This window comes from Oxyura jamaicensis, chromosome 6, assembly GCF_011077185.1.
Source record: "Oxyura jamaicensis isolate SHBP4307 breed ruddy duck chromosome 6, BPBGC_Ojam_1.0, whole genome shotgun sequence".
NCBI classification, from domain to species: domain Eukaryota; kingdom Metazoa; phylum Chordata; class Aves; order Anseriformes; family Anatidae; genus Oxyura; species Oxyura jamaicensis.
Window position 1 is genome coordinate 7,931,809 of NC_048898.1, and position 20,628 is coordinate 7,952,436.

Here is a 20,628-nt window from a genome sequence, read left to right on the forward strand (position 1 = left end):
CATCACCTGTCTGCATCAACCTACTGAAGCACACTTAATCCCTTGCCAACCAACACCGCTCTACAACAGCTGGCTACACTGCTACCCACGCAGGCAGGACAATCACCTCTAAAGTTGTCTTAGCCAACATGTTTTTTCCACATTTAAGAGTTTCTTCACAAGTGGCATTCAAATTCTCCCCCGTGGCATCGCAAATAATAAAAAGATCCCCAGCTTATTGAGAGGATCATGTACAGGGCTCAATTTCCACACCTGCCCACAAGAGCCCCTCCTGTCTTGCTTTTACATAAAGACAGCACCTTGATTTTGGCCATCCTACGCACATCAGGAGAGGCAGAGGCTTGCTGGAAGAGTGAAAGCCCAGTTTTGTGTGAAGAAAGCCCAGAGGGGCTCCCTGAGGTTGAGCAAAGTTTATTTCTGACCCTCTTGCCAACTCCCCGCCAAAAGAAAAGGACAACATACAGGATAATTGGGGACCCACTGTAGTCACCAGGCTTTGGAGCAAGCCTTTAATCCAGCCATCACAGCGTCCCCGCAGCTTCCCTGTACAGTGAGGTGCCTTGGAAACACCATGTCCCTCAGTAGCAAAAGCCTCGCTCTCTCACTTGAATTGAGCTTTGATATGGCTCTCTAGCACAAAAGGATTTAGGATCTCTGTTGAGAAGTAATAGCAGGACCTTTACTTCTGTGACATCCAAGCTATCACAGTAGCACATCCTCTAAAATACAGCAGATCAGAAACCTTCCTAAAAAAAAAGTTGCTGTTCTTTCTTTTTTCAAAATCAGGATTTAATGAAGCAGAAACTTCCTATAAGGAAACAGAAGTTGGAGGGAGAAAAAAAAGTGTTTCTCGGGACAGTATTTCTAATTGAAGACCACTGCTTACTCCCCAAGAAAAATAGTCAGGGGTGCATGTGAGTGGAAACAGGGCTTAAACCCGTGACCTGCTGGATAAAAAGGCATCCACCAATACTGTGGCATCCCTATCCCAGGGATGCTGCAAATCCCTGTGCTATTTCTAGAGATCTTCTTCTGGCCTCTAAGTATCCACATGCCTGGTTCCTATCCCTGTAACGTCAAACAAACAAGTGTGGAAAACCCTGTGTATTTCTTTTGGTTCAGCGGAGTTCTGTTCCCAAGCCAAGCCCCACTTTAAACTTCTGCCATTTATCTGCCTCCCGCAGAGGCTCTCAGATGCCGGCAGCCAGCTCTGGCCAATTTGCAGCTGCAGGCGTGCGCTGCAGTTAGTAATTCATCTGACAGAAATTGGACTAGCAGCAAGCAGACCTGCATTGTGGCTGACGGGAACTTACACAGTCCCTGATACAACCCTGCGCCGTTCTGCGAAGCATGGGTTTGTTGTAAATCTCTCTAATAGGCATAAAGGTGGCCCGAGCCAAAGCAGATAATGCAGCATTTGCTGCCAACCTGGGATAAAGGCACAGCCAAAGCCGTATGTAACACGAGGCCCAAGGTGCACAGCATCGCTGAAGCTTTACTGCTAACAGACGAGCACAAATTACCCCTCCCGCATTCTGCGAGGGACAGCTTTTGCACAGAGGAGGCTTATTTAAACATCAGCAGGGCTGCACACGCAGCGCTCCCAGCAGTGCGTAAGGCGGCACAGACCTCTGCTCCTGAGAGCTAATCTGGCAGCCATTGCTGCATTACGAGGTTAAAGGCAAATGCACTTTTGTTGAACTCCCAGCCTATCAAACATACATTTACAACAGATAAATATGCATAGCATAAGCAAACCACAGGATTACCAGGATTAGCTGCAGTCTTCCCCACTGCTGCCAATGTTACAGACTACCCCTCTCACCAGCTGAGAGCAGCGCATCACAAATTCATGGTACATACAAGTCACGCGTCCTGGATGAACAAATGCATTTACTGTGAAATGCCATGAAGATAGATATATTTCTGTTAAAGGCTTTGATATCTGCTCATTCCCCTGCCTCCTCATCAAAAGGAAAATAGTGGAAAGGAAACAGCGGAGACCTATGGATAGCACAATGAGGTCAGCCACTGCCAGGCCAGCTCAGTACTGCAGTCAAACTCATTTCAGCATGCAAATTTCATTCAATGAAGACCTTGAACATATAAGTTATACCTATTTGTCCTCCAACATCAGAGACCTGCAGGATCTTTCAGAGCATGGTTCGTGCTATCTCGAAGTTGCTGCTGTAGAAGAACCCCTGCCCATGCCACTGTTGTGTAATTGACTGCTTTGCATCCCAAAACACAGCAGTATCCTTCCCCGGGACACAGGGAACACCAGAACACTACAGAAAAGATTTAAGATTTGGAGTTCTTTTGTTTGTTTTTGTTTTTAAACTTGTTTGCATGTTTCCCCGCATTATTTCTCCATTATCTCTTAACACATAACCCAGTTAAACATTTATTAAAAGATTTTAAGGGACTTGGTGTATCCCTGTAGCAAATGCTTGTACTCAGTTCAAAAGAGCCCTCCATTCTGAAATCCATATGCCCAATTGCCAATGACCATGAAAGATACGCTAGTGAAGACATACAATCTTCCTCTAGCGTAAGTACTCTTCCATAACACAGAGGTATGCACCCCCCACCCCCCTTTATTTAACAAATAATGCCTCATTTATTAATATTCTACAGCAGCGAGGTCTGTCTAGCCAAGCATTAATATAACATTTCTCAAATGAAGTTCTTGTTCTGCTTGATCTAACTTGTAAACGCTTGGTAATCTATCTTGATATGCTCCTGTCTGTCAGGGGCTGCTGCCTGCTTCACGCTTCTGCTACGAGAGGCAGGCAGTGGCGCCGAGGTACGCTCCTGGGAAGCTCTATCCTTCCCTTCTTAATTACACATAAGACCAGGTTCATTGTTTTGAAGCTGATGCAAGACATGAGTAATTGGAAGTCGGGTGCAGTATTTACAGCCAGCATTTAGCAGTATGTAGAGAAATAATGATGGTTAATATTGACACGAATGGCCTCCGACCTCCCTTTCCTGCACTAAGGACAAGTAAAAGGCATTTCACCAAGGGTTTAGCTCTACAGAAATCCCCCCAAAATTGCATGGAAACAGAGGACTTCATTTTGGAGACTAATTTCTGCTGAATGCATGTTTTTGGGTGTTGAGGCTTTTTCCTCTCCCCCTAAACCTTTTGGATTTTTTTACAGCCTAGTTTAATTTCTTTAGCCACTTACTAAGAAGGCATGGTGACACCTTGACAGCCACATTGTCACTTGCCAAGGATATTTCCAGAGAAATACTTCACTGAATTCCCTCTGAGGCTTGCTGCAGATTTTCCAAGATGCTTTTCAAGATACTTTCAAGAAATAGGATATAAATTTTGTTTCATTTTGTTTTCTTGGAAAACAATCAAAATTCTTATAAATCACCAGACATGTAGCATGCTTCATACTGCAGGAATCCAACCAAGTAATAAGGAACACAAATGTGGTCAGACAATGCTCCTACCACGGTGCTACATTCAGAACTGGTGGTTGATACCACATACACAGGCTTTTCAGAAGCTTCTGGAGGCAGCTGATACCCAGCAGAGAGCTGTGCAGTCATCCTACAGTACCGAGTGGGGAACAATACCCCACCAACACTCACTGTTAAAAGGAGCTCCCTTTATGTTAGGGAAAGAAGGTTTTTTCTACAATAAAAACAGCAGTGTTCACATTTTAAATATAGTTTGTGTACAGATCATCACATATACATGCAAGGGTAGAATAAAGACATATCCTGTTACTTTCAAGGGAGAGATTCATGGTGAGCTCCCTAAATACAATCCCCAGTTTTCTGTCAAGGCAAGCACCCATTAATGTGTTTTCTGACACCAAGGAGAGTTACAAGTATATTAACAGAATTCAAAAGGAAAATACAGTTGAAGCAAGTGTTGGGGAGGCAGAGCAAAAGAGATGAATGGTCATTAGGACATTGGGAAAGGTTGACAGATTTGGCTCTTCTTCAGTGAAGCAAGGTAAGTGTTTGAGGAGTCCCACATGTATCAAGGTGCCCAGGCCTGCTACAGGAGTGGTCACTTCTCATTTCTGTTTGACCTTGGGACCGTAATTGCTCAGGCAGCATCACTGTGTTTCAGTTGTAATTGGCAGTCACTGAGCTGAAGATTAAGCTAGCATGAAGACTGAATTACCACTCAGAACTTAGAATAAATTGAAAATAATAAAAAAAAGAAAATTACTATCTGCAGCCCATATTACTACTTAAGTACTAAAGGTTAAAAATTGCAACTTTCACTCCTTGGGTTTGTAAGCTACCTGACACACTAAAAATGAAATCAGTATCGACTTTTGGAATGGTATAGTGAGGACCAGCAAAGACCTTCCCCAAATCTCTGTGATAACACATTCATGTTTTAAATACATAGTGCATAATGAAAGGACGCTTATTTTGCATTGACTTCCTTACTAGTTGTACAATACTGGTTCTTGGTAATTTTAGTTTCTTAAGAAATATTACACAACAGTGGAAGCTGAAGCTGTTGCAGTTATATTGATATATAACCCACAAAACAGAAGAATTGGACTGAGGCAGAGTATTTTTGTAGGGTCAACGTACATCTCAAGCCTGGCTTTCACTGCCTCCCTTGGCTGTAAGCCAGCAGCGACTGCACTAAAACCAAGGAAGCTGCTGGGATAAGGCTTAAAAGAGAACCAATGAACTTTGTCTGTTGTCTACTCAAATGCATTTGTAGTTGCAAGCTGTAATCTACCACAAATAGCCACATTTAAAGAATGCAATTACACGGAACAAAGCTGATGACTCTGTCAATGCACAGAGATCATTAGAAAATGGTAACCAGTTGCAACCGATTATCAATCTTTGCACCAGAGAAATGACTATGTTGGGCTTATTTTCTGTCGCACCTAAGTGGAGATATGATTGTAAAATCCACTCAAGCCTGCCAGCTCCTCTAGAGCAGACATACAGATGGGGAAATAAGGCATCTGGGAGATGCTGGATACCTTAAGAACTGCATTTGCTATTTCAGACACTAACCTCCAGTATAGGTGAACACAAATTATTCAACCAGAGTCTGAGAGGTTCAGTTAAGCAGTACTTACTATAAAGGAAAGTAAAAAATAATACTAGGAATACTATGAATCAATTCTTTTTTAATGTATATTTTATTATTAAGGAGACTCAGGTGCATGCTTCTAAGAGAGAATCATGCTGATTGAAAGCATCCTCATGGAGTCACATCTGCACCCCACCTTCTATGTGATGCCTTTGAATCCTAATGTTGCAGTTAAAAAAAGGTCACAAGATAGATGGAAACATCAGCATAAGAACAACAGTAAAATGCACAAGTGCTGTAAAGCTTGCATCATCTGTGCTTTATACTCAGTAACAAAGAATGGTGCCATATTTTTTTTTTTTCCCACAACAAAAAGCAGGATGGAAGCCATTTTAAAGTGGTTATTGAAAATTTTTGAATACAAAAAAAACCACCACAGATGAGTATTTCTCTCAACACACGCGGTACCTCTGTTATAACGGACAATCTAACACAAAGATGTCTTCAGTGAAGTGGAATTCACCTGAGGCATTTTCATCCGATACAAGAACTGGCCTTTCCTAGTTGGTGCTGCTGACAGGCTTCCAGGAAGCACACAGCCCCCTCTCTGTTCGTACCCCAAGGAGGCTGAAAATAGGTCTTCTAGGGACGTATCCTCTTTTCAAGTGATTTGAAATAAAACCTTCAAGACCAGTATATCTACCATAACCAGATTTTCAAGAGGGAGAAGTCATGCTTCCAGGGACAGAATATTCAACTTTTTTTTTTTTTTTTTTTCCCCTGGTGTCATTACTAACATCTCTTGGAATAATTTTCCCTGTATTTCGCATCCAAAGAAAATTCTGAACAGCCATTGGTGTGGGTGTGTGCACGTGGGTAAGAAAGAAGGGTCTTGGTGAAGTCTTCTAGTACTGATTAAGCTCAGTCATCTTGTCCCCATACAAGCTTTATGCAGGCACCATTCACTTTAAAGATCCTCACTTAGCTTGCAAAACATGAACTAAGAAATATTTATTATGAACTGAAAAATCAGATAGTTCACATATTGTAAGAGCACTCTCAGCATCTTGCATTAAAAATAATGGACAGAAATGCTACTTGCAGATGTCAAAATCATCCCTTTAAACTGAAATAAAGCCTGAGTTACTCCATGCAGTCCCAAAATCAGCAGGGCAGCACTGCTCTCAGCCAGCTGTCATGGTGATCCAAAGAACCCCCAGGAGCCCCCAACGCTCCCCACACCCGAGGCAGCCTTCTGGCTCCGGGAGCAGCAGCTCTCAGGGGCTGCCTCAGGCATCGGTCCTGCCTGCAACACGGGTGTGCTTATCTCTGGTGCAAGGCTCTGACCAGAGCAACGACCTTGGAAAGTAATTCTGATGATCTATATCTATTTGGACTGAGATTAAGCAAGAACGGGTACTACAGAGCAAGTGTCGGACTGGTTTTGTTGTTTATTTCTCTTTAATATTGACTGTTACAGCTATGCAACCAGCTTTGTCATTTTACTTCTGATTTTCAGCCACTTTTGCATCTCACAGCAGCAATGCATAGCCATGGTCTACACATCAGTCTTTAGACCTGGCTACAACAATGGAAGTGTAACAGGTTTGTTGCACGAAGCCTGGTTTTGTATCCCAGACAACATACACTTAAGAGACCAGAGAACCAATAATGCTTCTCACTTGCACAGGGAAGGCTAAACTACAGATTTAAAGAAACAAGAGAGAGAGCAGTTGCAAGAGTCATAATTGGTCATTCCAGAAACACCAAGGAAACCTTCTGCTTTCCCATACCCCTCATCACACACTGAATTGTTGGTCAGACACAAGTCTGTACCCTGGGGACCTAGGCATAATGCTCCTCAAAGATCAGTTACCTTCCATCTAACCAGCCTGTTTACTGGTGGTAAAAGGTTGAAGCAGTCTCTCTTAGAGACTTGGAAAGAGCAGACACTCGTAGAAACACTAGATTTCCCCTTTGGATTCACGGAATCAGATTTCAACAAAACAGAAGTAATTTCAGTCTTCTTAGACAGAGGTTTTAAAACCAGAGGAAATTTTGCAGCCACTGTAGTCTAGAATTAAGGCCTTACTTAAAGTTTTTTTTTCCTAGTGTTTTACTTGAAATCAAAGAATTCAAAACAAATAAAACACCGATGGAGAATTGTATTTTCCATACATCATAGTGATATGGTCACAGTTTCGTTACAGTTACAAAAAGCTTCACTACTTTTTTTTTTTTTTTTTTTTTTTTTAAGCAGTTCTACCTACCTCTTGCTTCACATGCATACAGCAGCCTTAAACATAAAATAGAATGGCTTCTCTTCAGGAAGTGTAATTAAATAAAATGGGAATATAACTAAGGAAATGAGCCCTTTAAGATTCATTTAAGAAACAGCACGATGGTGCTGGGAATCTACAGAGTACTGTAAATCCTGGCTGGAGAAGAGGCATAGGGACTTCCAGAGTTAGATGCAAGATTGTCAGGAGAATGTTCTGTTTTCTTCCAGAGGAAATAAATGATTGATAAAGGTAGAGAGTTGGTAATTTTTTCTCCAGGAAAAATCATAAACCAACACCCTGTCTTTCACCCTTACGTTTCTAAAATATGCCTGGGGCCTGGCTCACTACTGATTATATCTATTCTTCTGCATTATCCTGGTACTTAAAAAAAAAAAGTATACTGCTTGTGCAGTGTTATAAGAATACCAGCATCCGGAATATAAGCAGTGTTAGGTATTAATCGCCTCTTACTCCAGAAAAGTTCCTTGAAAAAAGACAGTTCCCTCCAGAAACACCAAGCTGAATTAGAGATGGTGCTGTAGAGGTTTTGCCTACTCTTAGAGTGCCTTAAGCTTCAAATTGACCATACTAAGCTCCTGACAAAAGTTACAGCTTCGTGGAAACCCTCATAGAACAACACACTTGTTCTCACAGCCTCCAGGAAGGAAGCCCGCTTTTTCTCCATCACCCTATCTCGCATCAGCACAGCACCCATTCTCTCACATCACTGCTAGTTTTCACTTACCCACTTCACTCCAATCCTGTAGAAATGTTCCTTTCGAAACATTCCTGGCCACCTGTAGAGCAGCAGGTGACTGGTAAACAGAGAGGCAGTTGCCACCTGCAAGTGAATAAACAGCAGCTCTTAAGAGAAGTAGAAAAACCAACTTGCGAAGGTACAGTTGGCTTGTTACCTCTTAGAAATGGATCAATGCAGCTTGGCCTATTGGCACAGCATGATTTGAGACCTTCAGCCAGGAGAACCAGACCTTCAGCTTGGGACTGATTCCCCCTAATGGGACTGGTTAGGTCTTCAGTTAGGCAACACATATGCCCAGACTAGTTTCAGGCTTCCTGTACAGTCGTGGACTGCATATGTATATATATTTCTACACATATGTAAAAATAAAGACAAAAGCCATACAAGGTATTTCAGCAAAGTCTAACTGAAGAGCTTTGCCCTAAGAGGTCCAGCAGAGACCTCTTTTAGTTACATGGGATCCAGCAACTACTCATGAACTTGTGGGCAAAATACTGTAGACCATGGCATTTATGGGGCAGCACACCAAGATGAGGTGGCTACCACTTCACAGTAGATGTGCATCACATCGGCAGAGCACAGACCCCTAAAATCCTGCACCATCCAGAGGAGCTTCAGTTGTCCAACACCAAGACATTTGCTTTGCTGCCAGCTAGATGGTGACACTTCCCAGCAGGCCAACAGCCCGTTTTAGATTTGCATTTTACAGTATTACAGATAGAGCAAGGCTTTGGTAGTTCTGCAGTCCTAGATAAAAGCTTTCAAAGTCCAATGGCTTGGCTTGATGCATTGTTTATTTGTTTTAAAACTCAAGTGATAAAACCCACTGTCTCCTCAAAGTTTACTAAAGAATATTTACCTCTTGGGTAAAACTTGTAAACACATTAACAGCAATCACTCACAAAAGCAGAGCATAAACTACAGGTAACACAGATAAAAGAGTAAGCAGAGCCATGCTGTACGTGAACAAAACCCTCCTCAGGTACATTTTCACTCTTTCGCCTTCTGAGGCGAGAGCTGAAATCTGCATTTGTACAATCCTCCAGGATATTTCTGTTCCTTCTACAGAGAAATTGACTTTTTAATGTTTAAGAGCCACGATAGCTCATGATACAATGCTGGCTATCAGTACGCAGTGGATGGCTATGTTTTCCTTACAGTTTCCATCTTGTGGCTATGAGTCCCATATAAGCCCAGATTTCACAGCCAGCATGGAAATCTGTTCAGCAAGATGACTGACAAAAAAAAATAAATCCATCCACCATCTCTTCCATGGTGACTTGGTAGCAACCAGGAGGGTCACCTTTGCCGCCTCTACACCACTCTTCATTTTCTTGCAACATGGTTCTAGCTTTCTGATTACTCTTCTCTACTTATTTTACTACATTTTTCCAACAGGAAAAAAGACACAATCTGTTACCTCTGCATCAATGAGTTACATGCACATTGGACAGAACGGAAGGAAGCAATTTTTAGACCAAATTGGAAAAATAAGCTATGCCAAATTCTTGCAAGTACAGATCAGAGTTGACGTCTCTAATTACAGAGGGATTTTGATTAAATACTTGGCTAATTATATATAGTGAATTATTTAGAAACTGTGTTTCATTTATTCTTTCAAAGGAGCCTTTAGTTTATACCCTAAAAGAATAAAAACCCGTGAAAGTATCCCTCCTATTGTCTGTAAGAACTTCCTACATGCTTCAGCTCCACAGCATGAAAAACTCCATTTCAAAAGATCATCTTTGCAGAAGACTGACATTTGGATACACTGAAACTAATTTAATCCTACCAAGGTCTTTATCAGAGAATTCCTAAAAAAAAAAAAAAAAAAAAAAGTGTTCTTCCCCTCATTTTAACCATCCTATTTATAGCCTGCATTTATCTTCGCATTTCACAAGTGAAACGCTTGTTCAGATAGGCCAGGGTGCAGTTGTATTTTAGCCCCAGGACTCGTGCATAAATCAGTTCAGAGCCACGAGGGGTTACAGTGACCTAGCAAGGGTCTGAAGAGTGGCTAAGGTGTTGTGACAGGGCAGAGCTGTGGCTAGATGGTGGCTGGCACATTTCAGACCTCCAAAAGTCATCCTACTGCGCTAGGCAATTCTGTAATTGTTTAGTAACTGATTACACTAAACAAATGGAAACTAGGCATGTCATTAAAGTGACAAAAATCACAACAGCAATGCCAAATGTGGCACCTGTCATTCAGTACCCCCTTGCTCAATGGAAATAAGCAGTGTAAAACTACACAGATGCAACCATTCCCACTAGCTCTGGTAGGGCCTCTGGCTTCCAACCAGTGATCTGATTCATGGCTCCAGGAAGGCTCCCGTCACAGCACACTACGAGCCAAATGACAATGCAAAGTCAATGGTAGAAAGCTCATGAGGAGAGAAAGCTGCATGCATGCAATGGTGGAAAGATGTCCCTATCCCAGTTGTGACACACAACATTTATTGTGATCTTACCAACCACAGCCAACAAGGCCACCATGTATTATCTTGAACGAGGAAAGAACTTCCTTTGAGACACAACCAGGAAGTTTGTACTCACAGCCGCTCAGTGCCTTGACAGATGGCTTTGGCTTCCTGGGATAAGAAGAAGGCAGCAGCTGTGAACTGCTTCCAGCTGAATTAAAATCTGCATCAGACCAAGATGCAGATAAGGCTTTGACTCCTTACCCTGGCCAGGGCAGGGAAGTACAGAAGTTATGTTACAGAGATGGCAGTTCCATATTTCATTTGGAGTGGGTGATTGTCCCTATCTCCATCTTAACATCTTAATCTCCATTCACCTTTACAGCAAGGTTAGACACACCTGAAATGCTTAAACTAGAAAAATTTGTTGGCTTTAGTATGCAAGAAAGACAATGCTGCATAGGATAATTTCTGATATTCTGGAATGAACTGGGCATTACATTTAACTAGAAATGTTTTTTCTTCAAACAGAAATATGTTTTTGGGCAGAGTCAGAGAGCTTTGAACAATAGGCGTCACTACAGAAAAGAGACTTCATATATCTCATGGAAAAACTCTACAAATAAGAACATTTTGCTTATGAATTGTAATAAATGTTTTACCTTAAAACCACTGTAAAAAGAAAAAAAAAGATTAATGAAGAACATATTGGAAGAATCTAGACACTTCGATGTGAATAGCTGAAGAGTTTGCAAGATAGAGAAGGCAAGAAGGGGAAGAGAGTTTAAACGCAAGCAACTTAAGAAGGACAGCAAAAAAAAATAATCCCAGTTTGCTCAAGTTTCTAACAACATCCAACAGAAGTTACTCCACAAGACAACCACCAAGTGACAGCAGGGCAGCATGTCACTTGCTTTGCCTCAGTACCCTTGTACACTCAAATCAGCGGCACAAAGCCATGGGTGGTTCAGATCCCAGCTGGAAAATCACAGGGACATGAAAGGGTCATTGCCTCGCCTGCTCCTCAGGGGAACCTCCATCCAGCATTAAAACATGTCTTTTTTTTTTTCCCCAGACATAGAACAGAGTCACTGAAGCCATAAGATGCATTTTCTCCACAGCTAGACTGATCTTTACATGAAAAAAGGTGTGCAACCCAAACTTTCAGACTTGGGCTCAGGATTTAAACACCACTCTGGGGACAGCCTACAAAACTGCTCTTCCCTCGGGCTCCAGCCCTTCCTGTGTATTCATCTGGTCTCTGGGACAGGAGCCATCAAAGCCTGCTGCAATAGCTGTGTAACCAGGCTGACACATTTACACAGTTGTTTGCCAAAAACAACACCAGCACCCCCCAGGCACACAACAACCCACCCACCACCACCACTTTGTACATAGGCAGCTCAGGACAGCCAATATTAGTGTACCAAACTGGTTGTGTACAAAAAAAACATCTGATTCTGCCTGGTCAAGTAACAGTTAGTAGAAAGCAACACCCGTATGAAGCAGATTTATGTTTATGACAAGCTTGCTGAAAAAAATTCAGCGTGTCACTTGGGAGAAGACAAGTGGGGCAAAGTTTGTCATTGCTCTCTCAAACAGAGCAGCTCTGAGTGACAGGCCACGATTACATCCTTGCAGATGAGAGCACAGAGGAAAATAAATAATTTTTAAAAGAAGACACCTCACAAAACAACCAGCTGAGGTGTGAGCTGGTGATACCTTTGGCCCAGAAGCAGATACTGTCCTTTGAACCAACCAAGGCAGGGGCTGTATGGGATGGGAGCTGCCTACAGCCCCTGCCGGACCAGGCCCGACCAGGCCCAGCCCTCCTCCTGCCCTCAGCCAGCACCACAGGCACCAGGCAGGGCCTCGGGGGCAGCGTCCCCTCGTCCCTCAACCCCCAGCCTCTGGGGCTGCCATAGCTGAGCAGGACAACAGGTCTTTGCTCTTCTCTAGTCCCCTCCTCCCACATTATCACTTATAGCTAGGTTTATACCAGAACAAGTATGTGGGTGGGTTTGGGCAGTTGGGACACAAAAACCCTGCTCTAACCACTGTGGCTTGTTAGAAGAGAAAAACAAACAAACAAACAAACACAGCATCTCCAACCTATTTTCCTTTAGCAAGTCAGAAAGGTTGATCCAGGTGACGTAACAAAGGCACATGTTCAAAAATACTTTGAAGCTGTTCCTCAAAAGCGCTTCTTAGTGCAACTCTGTTGTTAAGAGATAGAAATCTTCAGATTAAGAATGAATGTATCTTTTAACCATTTCTCTTTATAGTCGAATAAAAGACAAACTGAAGAAGTGGAAACAATTGGTCAGTTTTCAGAGGATATGCATTCCAAGAAGAAAATGTCAGAAAGCTAAGAAAAAGCTCTTGGTTCAATTTTCTACTTAAAGAAAAGATGACACCCATTCTGAAGGTTCAGAGAAAAACAATTGCTTCCTTCATACATAAAGGACTCAAAGATGCATCTCAAATGAGCAAGATTTTTTTTTTTTGTCAGAGGGAAATTTATATCAAATATACCATCAAGCCATTTGCTTTTTATCATTTTGTGTGAAAAGAATAAAGTTATGCTGCTGTATAGGAGTAAACATTTCAATTAAACTCCACCAGGATGTGTCAGAACACTTTCAAATACATCTATATTTTAATAATGGATTAGTGATATATTATTATGTACCAATAATCCAATTAAAAATACACTCTGGATAAACAATCTGGCCTAACTCCAAACCTGCATACTATTTAAACAAGCTAATGGAAACATTAGGTGCCAGGCTGCATATTTTGTTTTCTAATGAAGGTAATATTTAGCTGACACAAAACCAATTTAAATGTAAAAGCTAAACAATTAAAAGGGTCAAAACTAAAACTCAAGCATTTCACACATGCCAGTTGAGCTACCCAGTATGAAACATATTGACTCATGCAAACAAGATGGAGTTTTACCACACAGAGGCCTCCTAACAGAGGCCTGTACCAGATTTGTGCCTTCATTCACATTTCATAACTGCATACAATGAGTTATAATAATAATCCAAATTAGAGCAGTTAGGTTATGAACGGTAGATGAAGATTCACCTCATCAAAAACGTTGTCTTCTCTCCTCAAAAGACAACAGAGGCACCACATCCATGAATGCTTCAGTACTTGGCCTGTTGCAGAAAATGGGCAATTTCAGGTACCTCAGCACAATTGTCTCCCGTATCTACAGCGACAAAGAGAGGTTCACAGTGCCTAAACCAGAGAGACTGCTTAGCATCAGGCTGTGAAAAACATGAGGTGCAGAAGTGGGAGATAGGAGTTGGACCGCAAATACACCTCCAATGGGCGCAGGCCCAAGCTCAAACCGAAGAGGCCCAGGCCTCCGTTCAGGCGCTCCCAAGGTTCCAGTCCCATGCTCAGTTTGCCAGGGGTGTTTTAAAATAAAGGGTACCACATGGTGGCTGAGAAGATGACTTCAAGACAGAAGCTGCTGCTTCAATTTCTTGTCCCCATCCCTATGGAGCCTGACAACTTAATTTACCACTTCATCCAACCCCATCACCACACAGTACACAAGAGCAAGCACATACCTCACTGCTGGAGTGGGCTGTGAGGCACGAGAGGAAAATACAGAAGAGTGGCCAGTGCAGCAAGTAAGACCAGCAGTCACAAGGATAAATTAAGCTGAGCTGAGAAATCATTTTCTTGCTGGTGATTATTTTCATGTGAAACTTAATACACTGCATCCAAGAGAGAAAGCTCCAAATTCTTAGTAAATTCCCAGACATGGTAATGTGGAAATTTAAGAAGTATTTACTTTTCATTGTCAGATGACTTTTTTCCTTAATTTCTCTTAACTTTGGCTGCATGAGTGCATATCAGCTAGCAAGCAAATAGCCTGAGTTAGCCCATCACATACAGACAAGTCCAGTGGAGAAAGTATCATTTTACGTGAGGCACATCAAATACAGAGAGACACACTCCTTTAGGAAAGGAAAAGCTTTCATGCACACAATCCCAAAAGGAGAAGCAAGGAGTAACTAAAAAGTAGTGTTAAAACTCATATCTGCAAGTGGGACTGTTTAAACATATGAGAAGGACAAGAGGAAAAAAAAAATTCAATAGAAAAATGTTTAAAAAAATCTCATCTTTTGGGGGCAGTAATTTGCAGCTCCAGAAAAGCCTTACACACAATAACATCATTATCACCTGCAACCTCCATAAGGCTTCCTACAAGTCAGAAGCAAACACAGTACATCATCACATTAGGATGAGTGAAATGCTTCTTCACTACTGCTTTTTTTTTTTCTTAAAAAAGTTCTGTTTCAGAAACCTGAGAAAGTTACTACCTGTGACACACGTCAAAGATGGGCTGAGCCTTAGGATGACATAACTAGCTACCATGTGATATATCATGTTTTGTAAAAGTTATCCTTATTTATGCCAGCCACAGAAATAGGACAGTTTTTAGTTCTCTGAGAAGCACGTGGATAAATCATAGTTTATTCTAACTTACAGATGACACTGAGAAATACAAGATTCTGCTATACAGCAAGTAACTCCTGGATATTAAGGCTGAGATATTGGGACCACCTTTTTTAGGAAATTGTTATTATTCATCTTCCCAAAACCACATCCCCACCAAGAAAATAAAAGACAATCACAAGCAAAAAAAAAAACAACAACACATGAACATACACACCCCAAAACCCCCACACAGCACGTACCACTGCAGACTTAAAGATAAAGATGCAAAGACAAAGGAGAAACCTTGCACATTTTATCTCTTTCTTTCTAAGAAAAGAAATGTTTGAAAATGTTACAGCAAAAATAAAAAAACAGCTGGAGAGAACCAAAAATTTTAATTTCAAGGTTTCCAGACAGGAAGAAGGACTATGTTTTGTGCTTGATTCATCAAAAGTGCTTTCAGTTTTTCAGATTGATTCACCTAGCCATGACAATTGTGCTTTTAAAATCATTGTACTTTGAATATCTGATAGTTGCAATATAGCAAACAATATGAATATTCCTTCCTACTCCCATTGCAAGAGTTAACATTGCTTTTGTGTTTACACGCTAAGAAATATAATCTCATTTAAAATGCATATTTATTCAGATAGTGAGTAGTGTATGAGTTATTGAACCAAATTAACCAAAGAAAAAAATACTAATATCATCAGCGTTAATAGAATATAAGCAGTATTTGCTTGCAGTTTATTTAACGGTATCTGCATTGATAGCCCTTGAAATGTTCTTTCTCTATATACACACACAACATTAATAGTGAAGTAATATCTTAATTACAGTGCTGAAATACTTCCTTTTCGTTGTGTTTTTTTTTTTTTTTTTCTTTTTCTTTTTTTTGAACACTTGAACTTTTTGTAGGACTTAGAGTTTGAGCCCTTGAGAACAGGTGTCTAATAAAAGGCCAGCAAAGTAAACATTAAGAATTTTAAGATTTTTTTTCCTTATGGGATCAAGTTAAACTTCCTTACACATGTCAAGACCTGGACCACGTTACCAAGTATAGGATGGCCTTGCTGTAGCAATCAATTACTTAAGGTATATTTTGATGGTATGCATTAGATGCTTTAAATGAACATGGAAAGCCAAACACTTCACCCTTACGTGCCTTTGTAAACAGCACTTTTATTCCTTATGTAGGACAATACCAGCCTAAGACAGAGAGAAAGTGGAAAGCCAAAACACCAGTTTCCAAACTGAAAGTTTTAAAAAAAAAAAAAAAAAAAAAAAAAAGAGTCTTCCACAAATAGTAGGGTATGGACTTGAATTATTCATCCAAAATACAGAAACAGCTTTGAAATCTCAAACCGTACATCTGAAGCGACGTGCAAAATAATGGTGAGCTGACTTGACTTTGATCAGGGATTATCAAAGAGTTCCAGTGGAGTTAAGCCTATAAGGCCTGTTGAAACTGAAGAGTTGGGAGAATTCAAATGTTTCAGGCCCAATCATAGCATCAGTTTTTACTTCCCTACCCTCCCACCCCTCCTTCTAGTCTGTCAGAATACTTGAACTATTTCTTTCCAGTCCTTGAAAAAACAAAGAGTGACATCTAAACATAATCAACATGTGCCATTGCTCACTCAATAATGACTTAATAAGCCCATCAGAAGTAAATCCAGGTGAGTAATGGTAATTATTTCCAATTAATTACTTCAAATCAAAAGCAAAATTAAATTTTAATGTTTGTTTCTAAGTGTGAATACCTTCAATTTGCCACTCACTGAATAGTCATTTCAATTCCTTCTACTAGTATAATACTGACCAGCCATGTTAAACACAATCTTATGCATTTCCCAACAAAATGAACTACGTATTCTCATTTCTAATGCAAGTTTTGATGAAAAATCAACTAAAAAAAAATAAAATCTGATTGCTATATTCCTATGGGTAGGAAGGGAAGAAAGAAACACCAGGAACTTTAGAGGAAGATTTTTTTCCTCAATACATTGTTCTGTTACCTGCTCATCAAATGCCACATATACAGAAGCTTTGTCTTTGAGAAAATAAACACTTTCTGTGAGCAAAAAGCTAGTTTTTCCTTTTAGGCTTTACAGCGATATAAAAGAGTTGTTCCTTTTGTCTAACTTCTACACGTAACACCTGTTACAACAGTTTAAGGTCATCAGAAAGCCTAAGCTGCCCCTGCTGCCCCAGTGGGTGCCAGGGCACAGCCTGCTGCGATAACATTGCATCTTGTCACACACCTTCAGGTAAAACAAAAGCCTGAGATCTTAGCTCAAAATTCAGCTGTCCAATTTTTGGCCAGGGGAACCACGCCTTGTATCTTGCTCTACACACACTGGATTTGTGAGCCAGGGTCAGTGCACAGCAGACAAGGTTTGTATCCTCCATCACACACTTGTCCCACTGATGCTCAAGCCTGCCTCTTGCAAACAGAAGCTGCCTCTACCCAGGCCTGGCAGCTTTTGCTGCTCTCCCAGCCTTCAGGAGGAGAGCATTCTGCTTCTGCAGTCCTCCCCAAATGGGGAGAAGGGTTTCCTCTGAAGAGCCACACAAGTAGGGAGTTTGGAAGGGTTTGGAAGAGTAATTCAATTGGTAGCTTAATTTAACACTTTATATTTCACATGCTTTCACTGTCTGCTGTTTGAGTCCCTGATATAAGGTTTAATATACTTTTTGTGGCACTTAATACTGTGGAACTAAGCAGGCTTTATAACCAAGGGCCTGGGACTTGCTGAGCTGTTTAACATCCAGGTTAGTGCTGGAGGATACGTCTTTTTACAGCCTCGTAGTTATGTACCCCCACCACTCCAGAGTACTGTCGCTCTCTGTTTGAGATCTCTGTCCTATCTTAGCACACCACCACCATTTTCTGGATGTAATCTATCAGCCATCAGAAGTGCCTCTTGAACCAGCATTTGCTGCATGCTAGAGGTAGACTTCTGCTTTCAAAAAACATAGGGCTTGCCTCACAACAGAGCTCTGCAATGCCCAGAGCACAGTTTTTTTTTTCCCTGTCACTGAATGTAATGCAAGCTGCAGTCTGGAATGAAATCTAGTTTACCATATTTACCAAGTCACTGAATTGATATTGTTTCCTGTTCCTTCGTGGCAGTTATTACAAGCATGTGGACAAGACAGCCCTTCCTGATCCAAATGGTTTGCTCGATTTGAAAGCATGTTTCTCCACTTGACATTTTGACATGGGTGACAAGACAATGCCAAGAATGCAAATGTGCAACAGGAAACTGTTCTCATCCTGTAAAAGTGGTGCCTAAACGCTGCACAGTCGGTCACTGCCCAGAAGAGATGGGCAGTCCCACCTCGACACAGGACAGGAAATCAAGCGGCAGGGACTCAGCAGCCCATAGTCCAACCTGCTTCATGTGCCAGGATCAGCCTGACCCAAGCATCCCACCTAGTATCATGTGGATTTTAAGACACTTTTATGAGAATAAGGATAACTGCATGCAGCAGCCTCCACATAAAACCAGGTCCATACCATGCCATGGTCTCAATTCAGCTCCTTCCCCACTTTATTTCCAGGCTCCCCATCCTTGCTGAGGGGCACCTCCCACCCAGGGCCAAGCTCACTCCTCTGGGATCCTTGTTAAGAGTCCCAAGACAAAAAACAAACAAACAAACAAACAAACAAACAAACAAAAAAACACAGGTCTGTAGGTGAGAGCTGCCTGCAGTTGAACAAACTCCCAAACCAAATCTTGCCCCCATTTCCCAATTTCCCCACGTGGTCACAGATATTCGTGGGACACAACAGCAGGCAGGATGCGCTGGGGCACAGGACTGCAGCACCGGGTGCACCAGTTACATCCTTCGCATCCTTAACCTCATTAATTTTTTTATGGGATTGGTCCAATATAAGTCATTAAGAGTACACTAAACAGAATTGTTTCCTGCTGAAATATAGGAAGTTTGCATAAGCCTGTGATCTTTCTTCCTTGCAGATTCACCTGCATGTTTGTATGCTCTTTTGTTCTTATAGTTGCAACCCTCACCTGAAATTCTCCTGCACTCTAACGAGCCACTTGGAAAATAATTCCATCAGAAAACAAATGCCTTTTTTGAAAAAAAAAAAAAAAAAAAAAAAAAAGTTATTTCCTTTTATGAAGGAGCAGCACTGTAGATTTCAGAAGCAGACTGATAATCAGCTAAAACTGTTTTAAAACCTCTCATTCCATATTTCTTCACATACAGCTTCATCTATAGCACTGTAACAACACAAAAAGAAAAGGCATATTCTTCATCTTGAAAACAGCTGGGGACCATGTTGTGCAAGGAGCTGTGGCTTCCCACCTAGAAACTATTCAGATGATTTCTGCAACATAGCAACTTATAGTGTATTATTAATCAGAAACTACCTTCTATCCCAGCCAGGCATCCAAACAGTTGAACCTTTGGTAGAACATACAAATATTTTTTTGCCCTTTTTTGTTTGAGCTTCTTCCCTGCCCTACAGCTTGCCATATCCTATGCCTATCTATGTTTGTGAGGATTTATTTCCCCAACACACAAAGTTACACAGAGACAAAAACAATTAGAAATCTTGATAAGCTCTTAAAACCATAGAGCTTTGTAACTGGAGCAACAACAAAACTGAACAGCCACCAAAATACTACAGATCTTCCAATAAGACTTACAAGAGAAACAAAAAGAGACAAGATACCTTTTCCATGGTAGGACCCCTTTGCAACATCAGATGAAATTATTACCATTAATAGAGCCCCGAACAAGCCAAGTGATAAACTTTTAAAGAGGAGAGGAGGCATTTAAGTAGTACTTTGTAACTCTACAGTTTAAAAAAGAAATTAAAAATCCATCCATGAATCTTTACATTCAACTTGGAAGAGAATAAGTAAAAAAAAAAAAAAAAAGGAAAAAAAAAAAAAGAAAGAACAAAGCCCCACACATTACTTGCATCTGCGTTAGTTACCTCATGAGCTTGGAGAGGCCACGTTGCTGCACTCACTGCTCCCCTCCAAAACAAGTCTTTGCAAAGCAGCCCCCTTCTCCCAAGGTGCACATACACCTAGCACCCACACCCCAAAACTGGGGAGCTGGAGCCCTGTGGGTAGCTTGGCGGGGCTGATTTCCCCCAGCTGCAGCCAAAGCCTGGGCCAGCCAGCAAACAGCCCACACCTGGCCCAGGTGCACACTGTTTGTCAAAGCTGATCTTCCCCACCTGAGCGAGAGCCAAGCCGAAAAACCTGGCACCACCAAACAAATAATTCCAGCTCTTAAATAATATAACAACTGCTTCTGGTAGAACAAATGCTGCTTTTATTTGTTTCCTAAAAGTTAAGAAAATAATAGTTAACTGAGGCAACTGCTTGTATGATGGAATCTCTGCTTCTGATACAGCAATACAGCTTTACTAGACATTTAAGATAGATGAGTTGTAACCATCCTTTCCTCCCTCCCCCTTCACCACATGGTCGTCGGTACCTTATATTTTGCTTCTCTTCACAGTTTTCTTCTACCTTTCTCCTTGCATTTCCCAGGGTTGCAAAAGGACGTAGATTCTTTGGGAAATTTCCAACGGGGTCCCCCAAACGTGTTGCATTTAGGTCTATGTCATTATCTAGCTGTTCACAACATACATTACAGTCAGCAAAGTAAAATAAAATA

General features: G+C 41.3%; 1 long non-coding RNA gene across 1 annotated transcript in view; it reads right to left on the reverse strand.

Moving 5' to 3' along the window:
- Positions 1-20,628, reverse strand: part of LOC118168863 — an 88,050-nt gene extending 67,422 nt beyond the window's left edge. The window contains exons 1-2 of the long non-coding RNA XR_004751825.1: positions 19,934-20,628; positions 8,063-8,158 (exon numbers count right to left, since the gene is read on the reverse strand). This is a non-coding gene — a long non-coding RNA (uncharacterized LOC118168863). The remainder of the gene's footprint in view (positions 1-8,062; positions 8,159-19,933) is intronic.